The 18011-nt window shown below is 37.6% G+C and overlaps 1 long non-coding RNA gene across 1 annotated transcript in view; it reads right to left on the reverse strand.

Moving 5' to 3' along the window:
- Nucleotides 1-18006, reverse strand: part of LOC105062800 (uncharacterized) — a 64375-nt gene extending 46369 nt beyond the window's left edge. Inside the window, exons 1-2 of the long non-coding RNA XR_012502048.1 lie at nucleotides 17702-18006; nucleotides 15512-15591 (exon numbers count right to left, since the gene is read on the reverse strand). This is a non-coding gene — a long non-coding RNA (uncharacterized LOC105062800). The remainder of the gene's footprint in view (nucleotides 1-15511; nucleotides 15592-17701) is intronic.
- Nucleotides 18007-18011: the final 5 nt, after the last annotated feature.

Consider the following 18011-nt stretch of genomic DNA (forward strand, 5'->3'; position numbering starts at 1 on the left):
GAATCCCATAGAAAATGACAATGCTGTGGACCTTTTGCCCAGGAAAAAAACACATCCCACACAGACAACAGTCTAGATGGCTGCCAACTTTAAAGGTGTCTCCACTGACAGATTAGAATCTTCTTCAATCTTAGGCTAAAAAACGTTGCCAGCTCATCTCTCTGCAGATATTACTAGCAAACCCTCCCATTCTTTGATTTCACTTTCTAGTGAAGTGAAATACACCATTTCCATTACTACATTCCGGCCACGACATAAGGAAATGACTCACGATGGACTTTCCACACTGTTAAATCCCCACGCCTTCAACAATGATGTTAAAGATGTGACCTTCCTACCCCATCAGCCGCAGAGACGTGGTCTTATTTTGCTACTTGCCAGTACATTTTTCCCTCCTGCTGAAATAGTCTTGACTTGTTTATCAGAACACATAATAATAAGGCACAATTCATTTTCCTAGCATAGAATCATTTGGAGAGAAAGGGTTTGACCACAGGACATAAGAAAAAGACTTAGGAGAGGCTGGTTATAAAAGGCAGTACGGAATTCCATGGACGTTAAGAGCCCAAGCTTTGGAGTAAGGTGGCTGAGACAGACAGAGGCTCAAGTCCGGGTTCTGCCACTCACTCTCTGTGTGACCTTGAACGATTTATTTGACCTCTCCAACTTTCTTAACCTGTGAAACTGCGATAATACTACACATCCTGCATGGCTCAAATTAATGTTGAGATCAGATGCTGAGATTAGATGCGAAACACACAAGAGTTTGGCACACAGTAAGCACTGGATAATGGGTAGTATTATTACAGCATCCTTAGTAATTTTCAATGGACTGGTTACCCAATATGATCACAGAAAATTATATTATAGTCAACAGACAGTTTTCATATTTATATTTATCATTGTTAAAAGTGATATGTAGGATTAAACCACAGACTTTTTGCCTGTACCCAAAAGGAAACCCAATCAATTAGGTCACTGATTTTTAAGGATTAGAGCATAATAAAAATGCATAAAGAGAAAATCATATGCCTTCCCCTATTTTTAATCATCTGGGAGGATCTTCTGGGCTCAGCGTTACACTAACAAATATTAATCATCATTATTATATAATAAATATTCTGAAATACAGAATAAGAGGTTTTCAGATGATAAAATATCATTCTTTTACTAAAGCACGATATTCTATAATATATCCTTTTATTAAGTCATCAAGAAGATTTATTTGTAAGAGGTACTGAAAATGTGGTAGGTACTCAATGAATATTTATTGAATTGAAGGCCAAACTGAAAATCACAGATGCCAGAGCTTTATGCATTCTCCCATTATGTCTCATCCTTTCCCAGCATGACAGAGATTATATGCCTACTTTATATTTGAAGCAATTGTGTGTTAGGAAGCTTAATTTGCCAATGTACACATCTAGTAACTTGTGTGAAAGTAACTAGTAATTAGTATATTAGCATTCCAACCTTGGCCTAACTTCAAATCCATGTTGTTTTTTTTAATCATACTCAGCTGCCTGCCAAATTTTACAAGGAAAAACACATAATTTTCAAACCAGTCAGGAACTCTGTTTATAAAATGTCTTACTCTCTCCATTATCAATCTGATAACTTCCTAGAGGAAAAAATGGCAAAGTTTACAGAATATACATAATGTACTATCTCTTGAATAGAGAGATTTCTAATTCAAAAAATAGAAGGTAAAAAAAAATGCAACAGACTTCTAATCTGAGACAACAATTCAATTAAAAAATATAACACCCTTTTCCCAGTTTATTATGTGAATTCATATGAATGAACTGCCATCCCCAAATAATTAGAATACCAGTTGTAGGCATAGCTTGGCAATTAGACTACTTAACTAATTTGAACAAAGCACCGCAAAGGGCATATGAAAACGGTATGCATAAATCAAGAGAATTTCTCCAATTTTAATGAATCATATCTCTTAGGAGATAAGCCACAGTTAAAAGTTAGTTTATGTGCCAATTAAGGAAGCTATAATCATAAACAATTTGCCTGTGTCTGGAATAAAATTTAATCAATCTAGGATCATTTCCTTTTCATCTGTGCAAAAAAAAAAAAAGAAGTAATTTATCTGGGCAATGATTAGCAAGAATTTGGAAAAAAATTAAAATACTGGAATGCAAGAACTAGGGTAGGGAACTCAGCATCAACTGAAAACCTAACATGGACTCGTAAGCCAGGCACTTCTACAGGTGCTCCTGGGAAGAAACAGGTACCAGCTCAGTCCTGGAAATGTCACCTGTATAGCCAAGCAGGCTGATGATATTTATGCGTTTGCTAGGTCTCACAGAACACAGAGAATGAAGAAACTCAGTAGATTTAATTGATTTTATCACCTCAACACCCCAGGCTTTTCAAAACAATACCAGATCCTTTTGTTGTAGAAGTTACGTGCCTTAATTTTTCATTTTTCTATTAGAACCAAATTGTTATCAAGTGTCAGGAGTATAGATACAAAAGGAAGTAGAATAACTAAAGGTAAAATGATGCAATTTTTTTTTGGTAAAATAATACAGTATCTAAAGGTAAGTAATGCAATAAGGCTCAGAAAAGCCAAAACAGCAGCCAGACGCCTTATTTTATGTATGAGACTGTGCCAGCAATCATTAGCAGGAATGAACCATTTAGGAAATCTTAGCCAAAGCCAGAGATTTCTCTAGAATTCCATCTTCTCTCGAGTGTAGCTATATCATGCAACCCAGTAATGAGGTTCAGAAACCATATTTTTCATCATTTTATAATGCACGGACAAGCTCAATGTAAATGACTATATTACTAGAAGCCAAATCACAGCACTCTGCCTCTGAACATATCAAGGAAAATGAAGACTTGTGATACAGGAAAAAGTGTGCTGAAATCTACATAGTGCCACAATTCAGCAGCCTAAAAAGAGGTGATTAGAGCTTATGAAACCTCCCTCTCATGGCTGCTTAGGCATTCATTTTTCCTTAATATTCCTTTTTAAGTTACAAAAGCATTAACGACTGTTTGGAAAATAAAGAAAAATCATCACCCACGTCCCTGCCACCTTAAAACTATTATCATTTGTATTATCCCATCTAGTCTTGTTTTTTTTTTTCATGTATACAAAATCCTTTATTTTATACCAATAGGGTTATATTACATACACCTTGCTTTTTTTTCACCTGAAATGTTTCTTGGAGATGCTTTCTTATTGGTATTTAAAGCTGTCTCATTCTTTCAACAGCCGCACGTTATTTCAGTATGTGGATGCAGCATAATTTACTTACCCGTTCCCTATAAAATACCAAGTCACTTGCTTGCAATTTTTTGATATTATGAACAATGCCACAAGCAGCATTCTGGTACTCACTTCTTCATGCGGATATGCAAGTGTATTGGTGGGATAAATTCCTAGAAGTGGATCTTCCTTAGCTGATGTTTTACGTAGTGATAGTCACAGCAAGCATACAATTTTACAGCCTGCATATTTCACATTGGATATTACACACAGTAAACACTTCCCATGTTGCTATGTAGCCTCCAAGATTAACGTTTTCAGTGGTCTGTGGCTTCCTATTAAGGGGATCTGTTCAACCTTCGCTCTACTGTTAGGCATACCTGCTTCAATAAATAATGCAACGCGCTTCCTCACGCACCATGTCTTGCCCTAAGTCCCCTCTCTGGTCCTCCTCTCACTGAACTCCTCTTCACACAAAGGCATCCCCATTCTAAACACGCTCTAGGGCCCTGTGACCTTGGAGTTCCTTGCCTAAGGGGCATGATATATGCTACAACATGGACCTTGAAAACATCATGTTTATTGAAATAAACATTCAACTGCTTGGGACTTGCAAACAACTTCCCCAACTAGTTACCATTCAGAAAGTTCAACTTTTAATGTAGTTCAAATCTAACTTTAAGCTTCCAGGTTTTCCAGTTTACCAAAGAAGTTCCTCTCCCTCACTCCCACATCCCACCTCACCACATTATAAAAATATTCTCCTATAGCTTCATTTGCTACATTTAAATATCTAGTTCATCCCACACTCATATTTATATAAACACAGCAAAAGGATGCAGAGTAAACTGTTAGCTACAGTTATCTAAACTTTGCCTTTATATGATAGAACTGGATCCTTTGTAATATATATGTATTACTTAATAAACAAACAAGAATACTGTCTAGCTATTAAAAAAAATGGTATATGTAAACATTACCATTTTCACTGCGAAGCTGAGAAAAGGAATAAAATAAAACAATTCATTTGGGAGTATTCAAATGTACTCAGCAAAGGAAACTATCAACCCAGATTCTAAATAACCAATCCTTGTAAACTTCAGAATAACAACAAAATTTTTTTTTATCTTCCCTTAAATGGTTTAGCCAAATGGAAGAATAAATAAACCTATATTCCATTCAGGGTAAAATGAACCTGTGGTTCACCTAAAGATCAAGCTTAGGCTAATTAGTAAAAGGAGACAGACCAGATGATAATAACCAGCCCAAAATAAAAAAAAGCAGCACATGATTAAGCGAGCAGATGGCCTCTTGCAATTTACTGTTTGATTTGGATTGATGGTCCAACTAGGGAAAGTCTTTAGCTTAAGCTCTTCCCTTGAGAGCCCTGGATGGCTGGACTCCAGTGATCTGTTCAGGTTTAGAGTGCTTGTCCTCCTAGACATGCTTCCATAATTCAGAAAAAGTTTAATGTGTCTATCAAACAAGCACAGACAGGGGGGTCCACACTCCATCACAGCGTGCTAACTCACTCTTTCCTTTCAGCCTCAGGCAGGCAGACCGGAAGAAGAAAACACCTTTTTACCTTCTAAAGATCCTATTTTAAAAGCAGAAATGATTGGAGGAACTATATCTTACTTAAATCATTTTGTATATATACCTTAAGCCAATGTTAGCAAAAATTTGTCGACAATCATGTGAAAGCAGAATCAGGCCTCAGGACAGGAAACGAAGGTAGAAATGGGTGAACCCAGGAAAGAGAAACAGGGTACCGATTTAAGAAGGAGCCAAAAGCATGCTTTCGTGTATTTTTCAATTTTGTTTAGAATGAGTACATCCCATACAACTCACGATCAGCTCTAACAGGCCTTCCCTGATATGAGCTGTCCAACCCAGTAAAAAGCATCTGTTTTAAGTTGCAAGTATAAACAGAACGAGATCCCAACCAAAACCATAGATATTTCTGACATGGTATAAGTAGAACATATACATCTTTAAGTATTTTCCTTTTCATGTAAACATCCATTTAAAAAAAAAAGGGTAAAGAAACAGATTTGGATGGGGGATTATAGCTCAGTCCATTCCAGCTTTGAGTTTTTCAGCTCAAAAAATATTTTTAAAAATAAAAACTGGCAGTTTTTAATGTCAGTCTGAAGTTACTGCCATTATCTCTTGGGTTTTGTTTTTGTTTTCTTTTCTTTTTCTAACTACAAAAAGATAGATAGACAGACAGATCCGTATTCATCCATTATAAGCAAGGGTTTTCCAATCACTATTTCTCCCAAATTCAGTATTTCATTAGCAGAAAGATAATCTTGCATTAAATCGAAGATTGACAAATTAAAACTTACATCTTTTTTTCCCTAAATAACTTCACAAACATGTTAAACACAGAAAGGAAGTTGGAGTTAGGAATTGGGAGGCTCCAAGAATTTTTCGTTTCTAAAGGATTGGACGTGACTGCCAACAATTCCATGGTTTTAGCTATATCAAAAGGAAGAATGTGATAATAGCTCCTGGGTGGGATAATTTTGGCTGGACTCGATTAAATCTAAGCTTAAAACTTACAGAGAACGGCTTGGACTGCATTTTTTTTTTTTAAGAAACAGTTATGCATTTCATCTTACTGCAGCCTTGCCAAATTCAGGGCCTTTTGGGAGTCTGGCACCAGATTAGACACTAACAAAGCGAGTAAATACCCTGGGTAATATGAGTTACATAAGTCCGATCAACACTAATGAGTGTGTGTCTCACTAAAATCTTGCACGTGTACTTTTGGAAAAGAGTCCTTTCCTTTCACAAAGAGCTATTTCATTAAGCTCGCAGAAAGTAATCAGTCCAAAAGAGAATGAATGACCAACACTGGACACATTCAGCTGGCACTTTGATCTGCACCCTGACATCTTTTTCTTTTGGTAAATAAATTAAGTTTACACTTCCTAGAAATGCATCTAGATTGTACATCCAACATCTTAAGCTTTGTTCTTGACACCATTTTCTGGTGACTTTAGGATATACAATTTTAGTACCACTAATGATAATTCTAGAAACTTGAAAAAATCAACTATACATTGGGTGACTCCTAGAGTCTTCATTTTCCAAATTTGAACACAAATAATATAAATATTAAAAACTGTCCCATGCGTTTCTGATTCCAGGACAAGATGGCATAAATGTACTTTTCCCTTTTCTTTTTGCTAAGTACAGCTAAAATCCGGAGACTTTATACATAAAACACACATAAGAAGACTTGGAATATTTTTCAAGTATGCAAAGAAAAGAACTCCATATCCAGTGAAAATATCCTTCAAGAATGAAGGGGAAATCAGAAAATCTCAGATGACAGAAAAGTAAAAGAATCTGTTGTCAGCAGACCTGCCTTTAAGAAAGACTAAAAGAAAAAAGTAAAAAATAAATGAGGGAAAAATATTCACAGAAAAAAGTAAGATCAATTATCCTATTTAAAAATATATCTGGTTATTCCTGTAGCACTGTTTATAACAGCAAAAAAAATTGGCAACAACCTAAATGTTCATCAGTAGGAAACTGATTAAGTTATGGTTTAATAAATTTTACAAGATAGAATATTATGCTGTAGTGAAAATGAAAAGGCGCTTTAGTTAATACAGAAAGATTTCTATTATTAAAACTATTATTAGTTTTTTTTAAAGTAAAATGAAAACAATATATAGTATGCTTCCCTTTGAGTAAAAGGGGCAAAATAAGAAAAGATATTTGATTTGCTCTTATATGAATAAAGAAATTCTGTAACGATATATACAAACCACTTATACTGGCTATCCAGAGAGTAGGCAGGTAGGTGGGAACTGAGTAGATAAGAAAACTTTTTCATTTTATACTTTTTGCTATTTTTTTAAATCATTCAAAAACTTATCTGTTCAGAACATCGGACTATAAACAACAATTAGCAGGTTAGGAAAAGATCATTTTATTCATTTTAACTTCCATTAAAAGGTATCCCAACTAATTTTTATAGACTGAAAATATTCTATTAAAGACCTAATCAGAGACTAGGAGTCTTAAGATGCTACCAAGAGCCCCTGGATCAAAATGCTGAAAGATGACTTCTTATTCAACAGTCTAAGAAATTAGTTTAAATTTAAAGTTGGAACAATAATAAAGAATATTTTAGCAAATTTTAAAGGCATTAACAACTGAACCTTATGAAATTCTGAGGTCTAGAAGTGCCACGCTATTTTAAAGAGATATAAAATATTTATTTAAAAGACAACAGTGAAGGTGGGCCACTGACAGGGCCCTTTGCAGAAGGAAGATGCCAAATAAGAAAGTACCAAAGATCTATAGTTTATTACAGCAGCAGCCTAAAGTCTGAGAGTAATATTCCAACAGCTCACTGTCTGTGCACATGTGCACTCTGTGCGTGTGTTTGTTTATTCATTTGTTTGCTTGTTCATTTACTTATTTATTTTAGTCATGCATTCATTCCGGACTGGCAGCTTGTCCTTCCAATTTTTAAACAAATTTAAAATTAAAAGCTGAAGGGAATTATATCCTCAAAGCTCACAGACCTACAGAGCTAAAAATTGATTTAAAGTTGAAGAAGTGGTTCTTTACAGAACATTAGCCTAGATTATAACATTGGAGGAGGGGGCAGCATGATTACAGCATTGGTAAGTGATCACTAAAAAAGGAAAAGTGATCATTCCTAAGGCAGTGAATAGTAAGTCTAGAGAGATTATAAATATATATACTTTTATAGCCTCTAGCCGTTTCTGTCTAAACCTTAGTTATTAAATGATTTATATCTTAACTACATAAACAGTACACAATTTTTCCAAATTTAAGTATTTTTCCTTGAGAGAAGAAAAAGAAGGAAAATTTACAATGAGTAATACATACTTTGAACAGAAACCCAACAATATAAAACTGGAGTTTAAGTTGTCATTATGGGAGACATAAATTTAAGTCTGTATTTGTCAGCTACAAACTAGCAAGCCTATAAAAGAATATTTTCATTAATCTACTTTGCCTTTTATTTTCCGTAATCCAAGTTGGGGTTTGGAGTTCCTCCGCCATGCTCCCAAAGCACTCTATGAATACTGCACCTTACACGGTTCTAGAATTCGGTGATGTCTCCATGGCACCCTCCACACAGGTTTCCAGAAGGCTTCTATTGACTGCAGGAGTCACAGAAACTGGCAGAGTGCTTGGCTCAATGGTGATTAATAAACATTGTTGATTTAATTAAATATAAAAAAATTTAGGTGATACAGCACATATTTACTATATTAATGATTTTAAATATCCAACTTTTTCATCTAGGCCAAAGCTATTTAGTTTTTACGTATGCCACCAACTTTAAAAAGAGATGACAAGTTTACAAGACTGAATAAGCATAAAAGAAACTGAACCTGAAGCGTTTCACTATAAAATTCTTCAAGGCTAATATTCTTCCTGTTTATACAGCTCCAAAGTAGGAGTAACAGAGTTCACTCCTTTCTAGCATCTTTGTTTTCATATAACTTTGTGGAAAATATTTCAGATTATTCGGTTCCTTTGGCTGTTATATTATTTTCCTTTTTTTATTGAAGTATAGTCAGTTTACAATGTTCTGTCAATTTCTGGTGTACGGCATAATGTTTCAGTCATACGTGGACATGCATATACTCCTTTTTATATTCTTTTTCATTATAGGTTACTACATGATACTGAACTTAGTTGCCTGTGCCTTTTCTTTATTATTTAAATATTTGATGAATCCTTTAGATGTTGAAAATTCAAATTACTATGTTCAAAAAGTGTTCAGTGTTAGTGGGAACAAGGAATTATGCTGCAGGCTCCCCTGGGATCCTACAAAAGCCGCCCTGCTTGATCTGGACAAGAGGTGGCAGCATGCTCCAGGAGAATGTCTCAAGCATCCTGTGTTTCTCCTGAGTATTTAGAACCGCCAAAGAACTGCAGACTGCGGGACTGTAGGACTGTGGGATACAAAATAGATAAACAAGTTCATACCGTATAGCACAGGGAACTACATTTAATATCTTGTAGTAACTTACATGAAAAAGAATATGAAAACGAATATATGTTCATGTATGACTGAAGCATTATGCTGTACACCAGAAATTGACACAACATTGCAAACTGACTATACTTCAGTAAAAATATATATATTCAAAAAAAATTTAGCTAATCTATTGGCTCCAACCAAACTGCATTTCCAAAGCAGTAGAGGTCGTTATACGTTTCAATCATTTTACAGCTAGATCCAGTGTCACCACTGTTGCTCATTACCACCTGCTGGTTAATTCACAACAGGCGTAATACAACACCACACAGCAAGGTCTCGGCTAAGCCAGAGAGGAGAGAGGAAAAGGAATAGAGGAGCTCGGGAATATAAGAAATTGAAAACTCCTTGAGTATTCTGGAACATCTCTCATATGCACCTTCAATGACCTTTCAGTCTCATAAACATGATTAATATGTGATATGTTTTTACTATCTATAATACTAACCCTTTATATATAACTATATTATTAACATAGATACTAACAATAATAATAATACGATCAAATAACTACAAAAACCAGTGATGATTTTAAGGCTGATTAGTTTACTCATTCTTTGAATAAAGTATACAATTCAGTAAAAATAGAAGAATTTATCCCATGGCCTAGGTATCAAAGTAGCTCTTCTGCCCCTTTTCCATTTGCCCATTTCTGTCCCCCAAAAACCTTATAAGCACCTAATTATAGGAATGAGATCACTAAGCAATTGAAACTAACTCCTGACGTACACTCTCCTGAACGTACACCATGCCTTGTCTAACCTGTTGGTTCTTTTTCCTTGATGAAAAGAAGAATGAAGAATTAAGCAGTTAAAGAATGACTAGCTCTCCAACCCCAACAGCCCCCTTAGCCATCCTGCAGGCAGATCACGGGGCAAGATAACATCTGAAGAGAGAGTGAGTCAGTCTGCACACAAAGGAGAAGGATGCGGAACCGCCTCCGGCCTCCATGATTCACTCAGATTCTTCCCCCAACTTTTCCCTTTAAAAACTGTCACGGCTGAGCAGAGTCTTCAGAGATGGTCTCCAGACATCAGTCTACCATTTCCCCAAATGGCCGGCTCCTCTGACTGAAGCACCTTTCCTTTCTACTGATCCTTGCCTCTCAAATTATTGGCTTTTGAGTGGTGAGCAGCCAAACCCGAATTCGGTAAACAGGTACTTCTGCTTGACTGACTTTTGTGGGCAAGTTAGATTAAAAAAGATAAACAATTTCTTAAGTTTATTTTGTTTGGTTAGATTCAGTCATTAGCAGACTCTGTTCACTTGTGTATTTTCCTAATTTTATTTTATTCTGCCATGTCATCATGCTTACCTACATAAACTGTTAATTAACAGCATTTGCTTGCCTTGCATTTAAAGATTTAAGAGATCCTGACATGCTCTCTGTATAAAGGGTTATTATTTGAATTCCTAGTTTCCTAGGAGACTGAGAGATCAGTTGCTATTTAAACACAAAACTAAACTGACTAGACTTGCTTAACTGCAAAATTGACTTGAGACCTGTTTAAAATCATATAAGGGAATAGCTACTAAGCCTAGAAATGTGTCAGGTATGAGTCAGGTCATGACCTTGAATTTTAAATGAAACTTGGAGACTGACGTAGGACAGTCTCAACGAGGTCTCACTGTGGGCTCTATGGTGGCACAACATCGAAAGAAGTACACTCACTCAACATCACTCCAGGGCTCCTACACAGCTGACTGAGTCAATGCGTGCAGGACCAACTGTCAGATCTTTCTGCACGCCACCTGTATGCAAGCAGTCTAGGTATGTTAAATGTCAGTGATGAAGACAATGATGATGCTATTAGTTTGGTTCGCTAAGAAATCAAACAAAGGAAATTTACCACATAAAGAACTAAATGGTAAAAAAAATACCTTTTTTTTAAAAAAAGGTACTTTTCATTTTAAAAAGAAATTAACAGGTATGCTCCAAGTGCTTAGCCAGATCCTAGGATTACAAGAGGAACAACTCACAACAGAGCTCTTCCTAGGGAGCCAAGGAAGGTTTCACAGGGAAAACGACACATAAGCAAACCACCCTTGAAGGATGCTCAGGACTTATTCCAAAAGCAAAAAGGTTATTAAAGAAAATTGTCAGGGCAAAGGCAAAATGCTGAACATAGTAGGATGAGGGAAATGGTGTATCAGCTCTGGTGCCCAGGGACACAGGGGATAATAGCTACGGGTCAGAAGGAGGAAGATGCTGAATGGTGTGGTAAGGGTGTGCACCTTATATTCGGAGGGCACAGTAAGGCAGCAAAGACTTATAAATAGGTTGGTGACATCATCAGATTCACTTAAGACTCCAGCAGAGATCTGAAAAATGCACTCAGATAAGAGGGCAGGTGTGAGTCAAGGAGATCAATTAAGAAGCTAGAAAGACAATAAAGGCTTGAAGTAAAACATTAAAAAAGAAAAGACAAATTTGAGTTATTTCAGATGATAATTAAGTAGGACCAGAGTTTTCAAATGACCAATTTTTCCCAGTCCCTTCCATTGGCCCTAAAATTTCTACTTAGTCATGATGTGTGAGGGCAAAAACTCAAGTCAGTAAGCATTCCATTATAATAATTCCATAATGCAACAACTAATAATTAATAATAAGTTCAAACCACTATTGGACACTTTTTGGTATTCTCTGACAAGAGAGCAGCAAAGGTACCTTCACAGGTGACCATGCCCTCTTACAGAAGCCATCAACAAAGAAAACATTCCTGGCTTCGATCATATCTCCCAGGAGGGAGAGAACACTAAAATTAAGCCGCCATAATTTCCCTTTCAAAGGACAATTCTGAAGGGATTTGTCAAAATAACGTACTGGTCTTGGCAACTAGCCAAGCAGACAATTAATACAGAAACCCAAAACCCAAGGGAACTAAGTCTGGTCATACTTGCTTTTCTGTGGTCAAGTGGCTCAATTTCCCATTTAAAGGTAAAACCACTTGGACATCTCTGCCACCATCAAACCACTAACCCCACCACTTTTTTTTTTTTTTCTATTCTAAATTCTTTTACATAATATGAACAGCAGACCTCTGGACAGCTAAGATTTTCCCTCTCCAACATGAGCTCAGTCGGCTATGGCTTACAATTTCTGATTTTTTTTTTTTCATTAATGAACTCATAATGCTTTTGTGACAAGGGAAAGAAAAGCTTTTATTGTTTAAATAGTTCATTCAAGTCACTCAGACAGGCCCTGGTTGACATTTTAGAGTAGAAATTACAGGAGATCTCTAAGGTCCAAAGGCACAAAAAATGAGAGATTTCCATTGGTTTTAGTTTCCGCTGCATGCCCAGCAACTAAAACAGTTCCTGATCCATGTGGACATCTGGACATAAGTGTTCAATGAGTGGATCAGAATCCACATCTGAGTCTGAAGTCTACACTCTGTCTACTACATCCCAGTTTCCCAAACTAATCTGACAATAAAAATCACTTGGGGTATATGTCAAAAATACAAATTCTTTGAACCCTCCTTAGGTGTTCTAACTGAAGGCCTAGTGAGGTGCATTTTTAACAAAGACGAAACAATTCTTAGCATTAGGCAGATCAAGACTTGCAGAAATAGTCCCTCTTCCAGCTTCCACACTCCTCATCAATCTCTCCCCCAAATACCAACAAAACACATTCACTGAGCACTATTCTAAATGTATTCCAACAACCTTATGAAGTAGGTACTTTATCCCCATTGTTCAGAAAAGGAAATAGAGGCATAGAGAATTTAATAAGCTTGCACAAGGTCAGAGAGCTAATAATTGAGAGAGTAGAGATTTGAACCCAGTCTCGCTCCGGAATCTGAATCTGGTAAACTTTACATTATTCTGAACAGACCCACTTGTCCCACCCTCCCCAAAGTGCTGGCCCCAAATGTTCCCTTTGGGTAACATTTCCATTTCTGGTAGTGAGAGTTCACTTCTGGTCAGTGTGTACATGATCACAAACTTCAAACTGGTAGATTACATATAAATAAAGGAAGTTCCACCAAAAGGTATTCAATTGGATCTTTTTAATATAACCAAAATCAATAGCCATTTATAAGGAAAGTGTTATTACCTGTGGTAGTATATTCCCCATCATAAAAACATGATATAAAATAATGAATTTTTAAAAGTAAGACAAATCCAGAAAACATAAGCAAACTGGGTTGTACCTCCTGAAAAATGTTTTAAAAATAAAAACACATTTTGGCATTCGGAAGGCCTAGAAGTAATGTTGGGTAGTATATAAATTAGTTATTTACCTCCATGCTGCCTAACAAGATTAAAGAAATAAAACTTCTCAACAGATGCTCCCAAACATAAACCCAATGAGTATTCAGTACGTTCACTGTTCTGTAAAAAAATTTAATTAAAACCCAAATCTCCTTCTAGTAATGACTACTACAACAACAAAAGAATTTAGGCAAATAATACAAGCTCATGGCAACCAAATTAGATTTTGAAACATGCCCAGCTTACCACAAATAATAGGTATAATGAAATGAGGCGTCTTAACACCCAAATCCTACAGCTTTAAAAAAGGAAAAAGAAAAGCTTTCCCTCCACACACTGCTTCCTACCCACAAAATCATTAGAAAATATTTCATTCAGCTTCTTTAGCAGAGTTTTTTTCCCCCCCCCAATCTTAGAATGTATCTTTCTTTGTTGAATCACCCCTAAGGCAGAACACAGTCCTGGTGGAAGATCCTTCAGAAGTGGCTGGCAGGATTAAGAGCAAGGATGAGATCTCTCTCTGGTTAATCCGTGAAGGGAGAAAAAAAAAAGTAAAACCATAATAAGCCTGTCTGTAGCTTTAACTCTGTTCCCGGGCACGATAAATGCACCTCTTGAGCAACCTCAAGGGCTTGCTTTGACACTGAGGCAAAGAAAAACAACTTGGTAAATAAAGCCTTTGTTTACTGTCTTGTGTATGACAAATAAGCATTGTTTCCTTCTGTTAATACCTCTATTATCTGTCTCTAAAAAACACAATTAGACTGGTGATATAATGGGAACACTAACAGAACTTAGTAAGTGTAATAATTATTCTTGATATTCCGTAATCATGACTCGGCATCTTGGAGTTACAGAACCATGCTAACGACCCAAGGTTTTTTAGACACCTCCACCATCAGGAGCTCGGGAAATTTATCATGAACCCTCCAACCACAGCATCAACTGTGTGATCTGCTTTCCACTCAACAGGGGACATCCCCCCAGCTGCTTCCCAGCACTACAGTAAAGATTTAGTCCCAGTTTTCTCTCTCTCTGCTTCTCTCTGTGAGTGACCCATGTGGCCCCGTGTGGCACTCAGTGCTTCCCATCCTCTGGGGAACTGTGAGTGATAAACTCTTTCAAAGGCAGTTGTCTCTGTATCTGTCATCCTGCTACAGCTAATGAAAATAAATCCTGAGTTAAAATAAACAAAGTATATTATTCAAAATTTTCCCTTCTGAATACTCTACTTCTTTGAATCTTTCAATTACTTACTATCACTCGTTTGGGCACTGTTAAAAGGTCAACTGAAGTACAGGAAAATTTTGCAGAGTTTCTCTGAGCAAACATCAAAGCAAGCCAGGCAGCGCCAAACTGAAAACACCTAGGAGCGCCCAGCAGTAGGAGCTCAAGGAAAGGCTTTCCAGAGCACACGCGGAAGCAAAGCAAGGAAATCCTTGACTGACCATAGCTTGGGTGGTGGCCTCATTTGAGAAAGCCTGTTGGCTGTTTGTGATTAGTTGTTCTGAAGTTTCCATTTCTTTCCTTGAGGCATTTACAGGAATCAACTCTGGCTTAGGTTTTCGTTTGCTTATGTAGGCTGCCAAGGCCTTAGAGCCACCGCCATCAAATGACCTCCTTGTTTAATTACTTTACCAGCACCAGTGCTCTCTCTTGTGTATTCATATGCTAGTCATACAGGAGACAACAAGGAGAAAACAAAACCCCGGCCCTCATGGAGTTTATCCTCTAGGAGTTACACTTGTAAGTGAAGTGGAGGAGGCTAATCTATTATTTCATTTGAATCTCTCTCTTCTTACCAGGGTTTCACATATGCTAATGTTTAATACTATTCACTGAATGAGAAAATGATCCATTTTCCTCAAGCATCAGAAGCCACTTTATCTTGATTATCAAACAGTGGTTTACAGTTAAGTTTATCTCACTTGATAAAGACCACGAAGTACAGCACTGTTAAATGATACATAATTCAAGTAGCTGGACTTTATCTAATCAATAGCATTACTCACCAGTTTATGAACGAGTTAGTGGGTCCTCACAAGACACCGCATCTACAGCTGCCTTGATCATAACTTGCCAACCTTCAGAACTGTAAGAAAGAAATTTATGTTGTTCATAAGCCACTGAGTCTACGATATTTCTGTTATAGCAAAATGGACTAAGACACCATTAAGTAGAAACTGTTGGCTAAGGCTCTCAACAGTAATCAGTTACTATCCCACTGGGAATTTAAACCAAGTCCTAGAAATTTGCTATAAACCTAAGCCAGATAACTCTTATATACCTCTTGTAACTAAGTCATTAATTTCTATTTTAAATAGCTTTTATATGGAATAATAAGAATTTGAATTTTTTTCCCTAGTGTCTCTGTTTCTGACCAATTTAGGCCTATCACCTATAATCAGAGGACCTATTGAAGGAGATGCTACAACTGCACACTCATCATTCCTCTATCCCGTTCTTCTGTCTTTTTAACATAACCTTAATTTCATTCACCTTCCCCAGACTGTCTGTGTCTTTCAGGAGAGGCTGGCCCCTCCTCAGCCCTGGGATATGAATCTCAATTAGCCAAGCTTACCTTGGAGGCCTCACCCCCTCGTTAGTGCTAGGCATAGACAGCTGAGGCAATTTTAATTAATGAGCTATCCAGGAAAATCTGCTGGCGGGAAAGGTTTCCCTTAATCTTAAAAAGGAGCAGAATATAAGAGTGTTCCCTTTCCCTGCCTCTGGATATCGTCCTTAACTGGGACCTGAAATGGCCATTTTACAACCATAATGGAAGCCAGACTGGAAAACAAGCCAACACACTTAAAGATGGCAGAGCAAAAAGAGGGAAGAGACCTGGTTCCCTGATAATACTGTCAAGTCATTAAATTAACCAACCCTGGGGATGGCCTTACCTCCACACACCTAGCTATGCTGGATAACAAAAAGGCTTAAACAATAAGGACATTTAGTAAGGTTTTCTATCACTGCAGTTAAGAGCATTTCTTCTCTCTCTCTCTCAATAATTCCATTCCAAAAAGTAGGCTTCTCAATTTAGCAAGGTGTGGTAAACTGAATGCAGTGATAACTGCCTAAATTTCTTACGTTCAAGCTGCTCCACCTATTAAAATGTGGAGTCTATTTCAATGCCCTTCCTATGAGTCTAGTCCTGCCAACAGAATACAGTAGAATACAATGACAGTTCCAGACCTAGGCCTTAAGAGAACAAGCATCTTCCCTTCCTCCTTCAATCTGTTGGAAACCAAGACCATGTAGGAAAGCCTAAGCTAAACTGTCGAATGATGAGAGACTACATGGAGAGAGGCTTTATGCCAGAGAATCAAGTAACTGCAGTCCAAAGGCAGCATCAGGAACACAGCAATATGACTGACAACATCTTGAAACTTCCAGTCCCACTGTAGCCAAGTGGGCTGACACCACATAAAGTATGGCCAGCCATCTCTGCTAAGCCCTGCCTGAACTACTGTATTGGAAGGGTTTGTTAGGGAGCAACAGCTGAAACACAAGGTAGTGTTATTTGCTCTCTCGCTTTGTGAAATTGCCATAGTCCGTTCACAATGATGAAGAATTATTTAGTGAGTCGCTCTGAATGCTAATTAATATTTTTTCCCAAATATGTGTGTTTCAACTGTCCCAGCTCACAAAGGAGAATTTGTTCCCATTCATTTAACACCCTGTACCAACACTTACAAATTAAGTACAAAACGGGGGCGGGGGGGGGATATTTGCAACTTGCAACAAATGAGTTGATATCCAAGTAAAAACCTGTGGAAAATATATAAGAAAAATTGTAACACTTCAATTTAAAAAATGGGAAATGCCGTTTCCTTGAAGAACCGTAAATGTTCAATAAACATGTGATGGAAATACCTTAACCTCAAGCTAATTTAAAAGAAATGCAAATTAAAACAACATGAGGCGTCGTTTTTTATCTCCTAAATGGCCAAAGGAAAATTGAAACACTAAGGCTTAAGCTAGCCAGGTTCCAGTGAAAAATGGGAAAATCTTGCATTAGAGGCGCAGTCTGGGAATCCAGTGTCCTCGAACCATGGTGACTTAGGGGTCTCTGGTCACGAGCTGCTTGACTTGGGCAGTGTCTACGGCTGCAAAATGGGCATAGTATATCTACCGCAGAGAGCTGCTGTGAAGCTCAAACGGTATGCACAGGGAAGAGCAATATAAGCGGTTGTTACTTTTCAGCCAGTTCAGCCACGCGTTCACTTCTGTCCGACGTACTGGAAACGCACAGGAATTACAGGAACATCCGAATTCTCCTCTAGAAAACTCGAAGCGAGATGCATCGGGAGGGACGGGACACCAAGTACTGTGCGCGGCGGCGGGAGAAAGCCAAGGCAGGAGGCGGCAGAGGCCGGGAGCGTCGCCCTCGGGGAGGGGCGGCGTCTCCCAGAGACCCCCGCCTCTAGCGCACCCTCACCGGGGCGTCTACGCTCCGCAGGGCCCGCCGCCTCCGCGGGAAGGAGGTAGGAAGATCCGGATCCAAGA

This window comes from Camelus bactrianus, chromosome 24 (genome assembly GCF_048773025.1).
Source record: "Camelus bactrianus isolate YW-2024 breed Bactrian camel chromosome 24, ASM4877302v1, whole genome shotgun sequence".
NCBI classification, from domain to species: Eukaryota; Metazoa; Chordata; class Mammalia; order Artiodactyla; family Camelidae; genus Camelus; species Camelus bactrianus.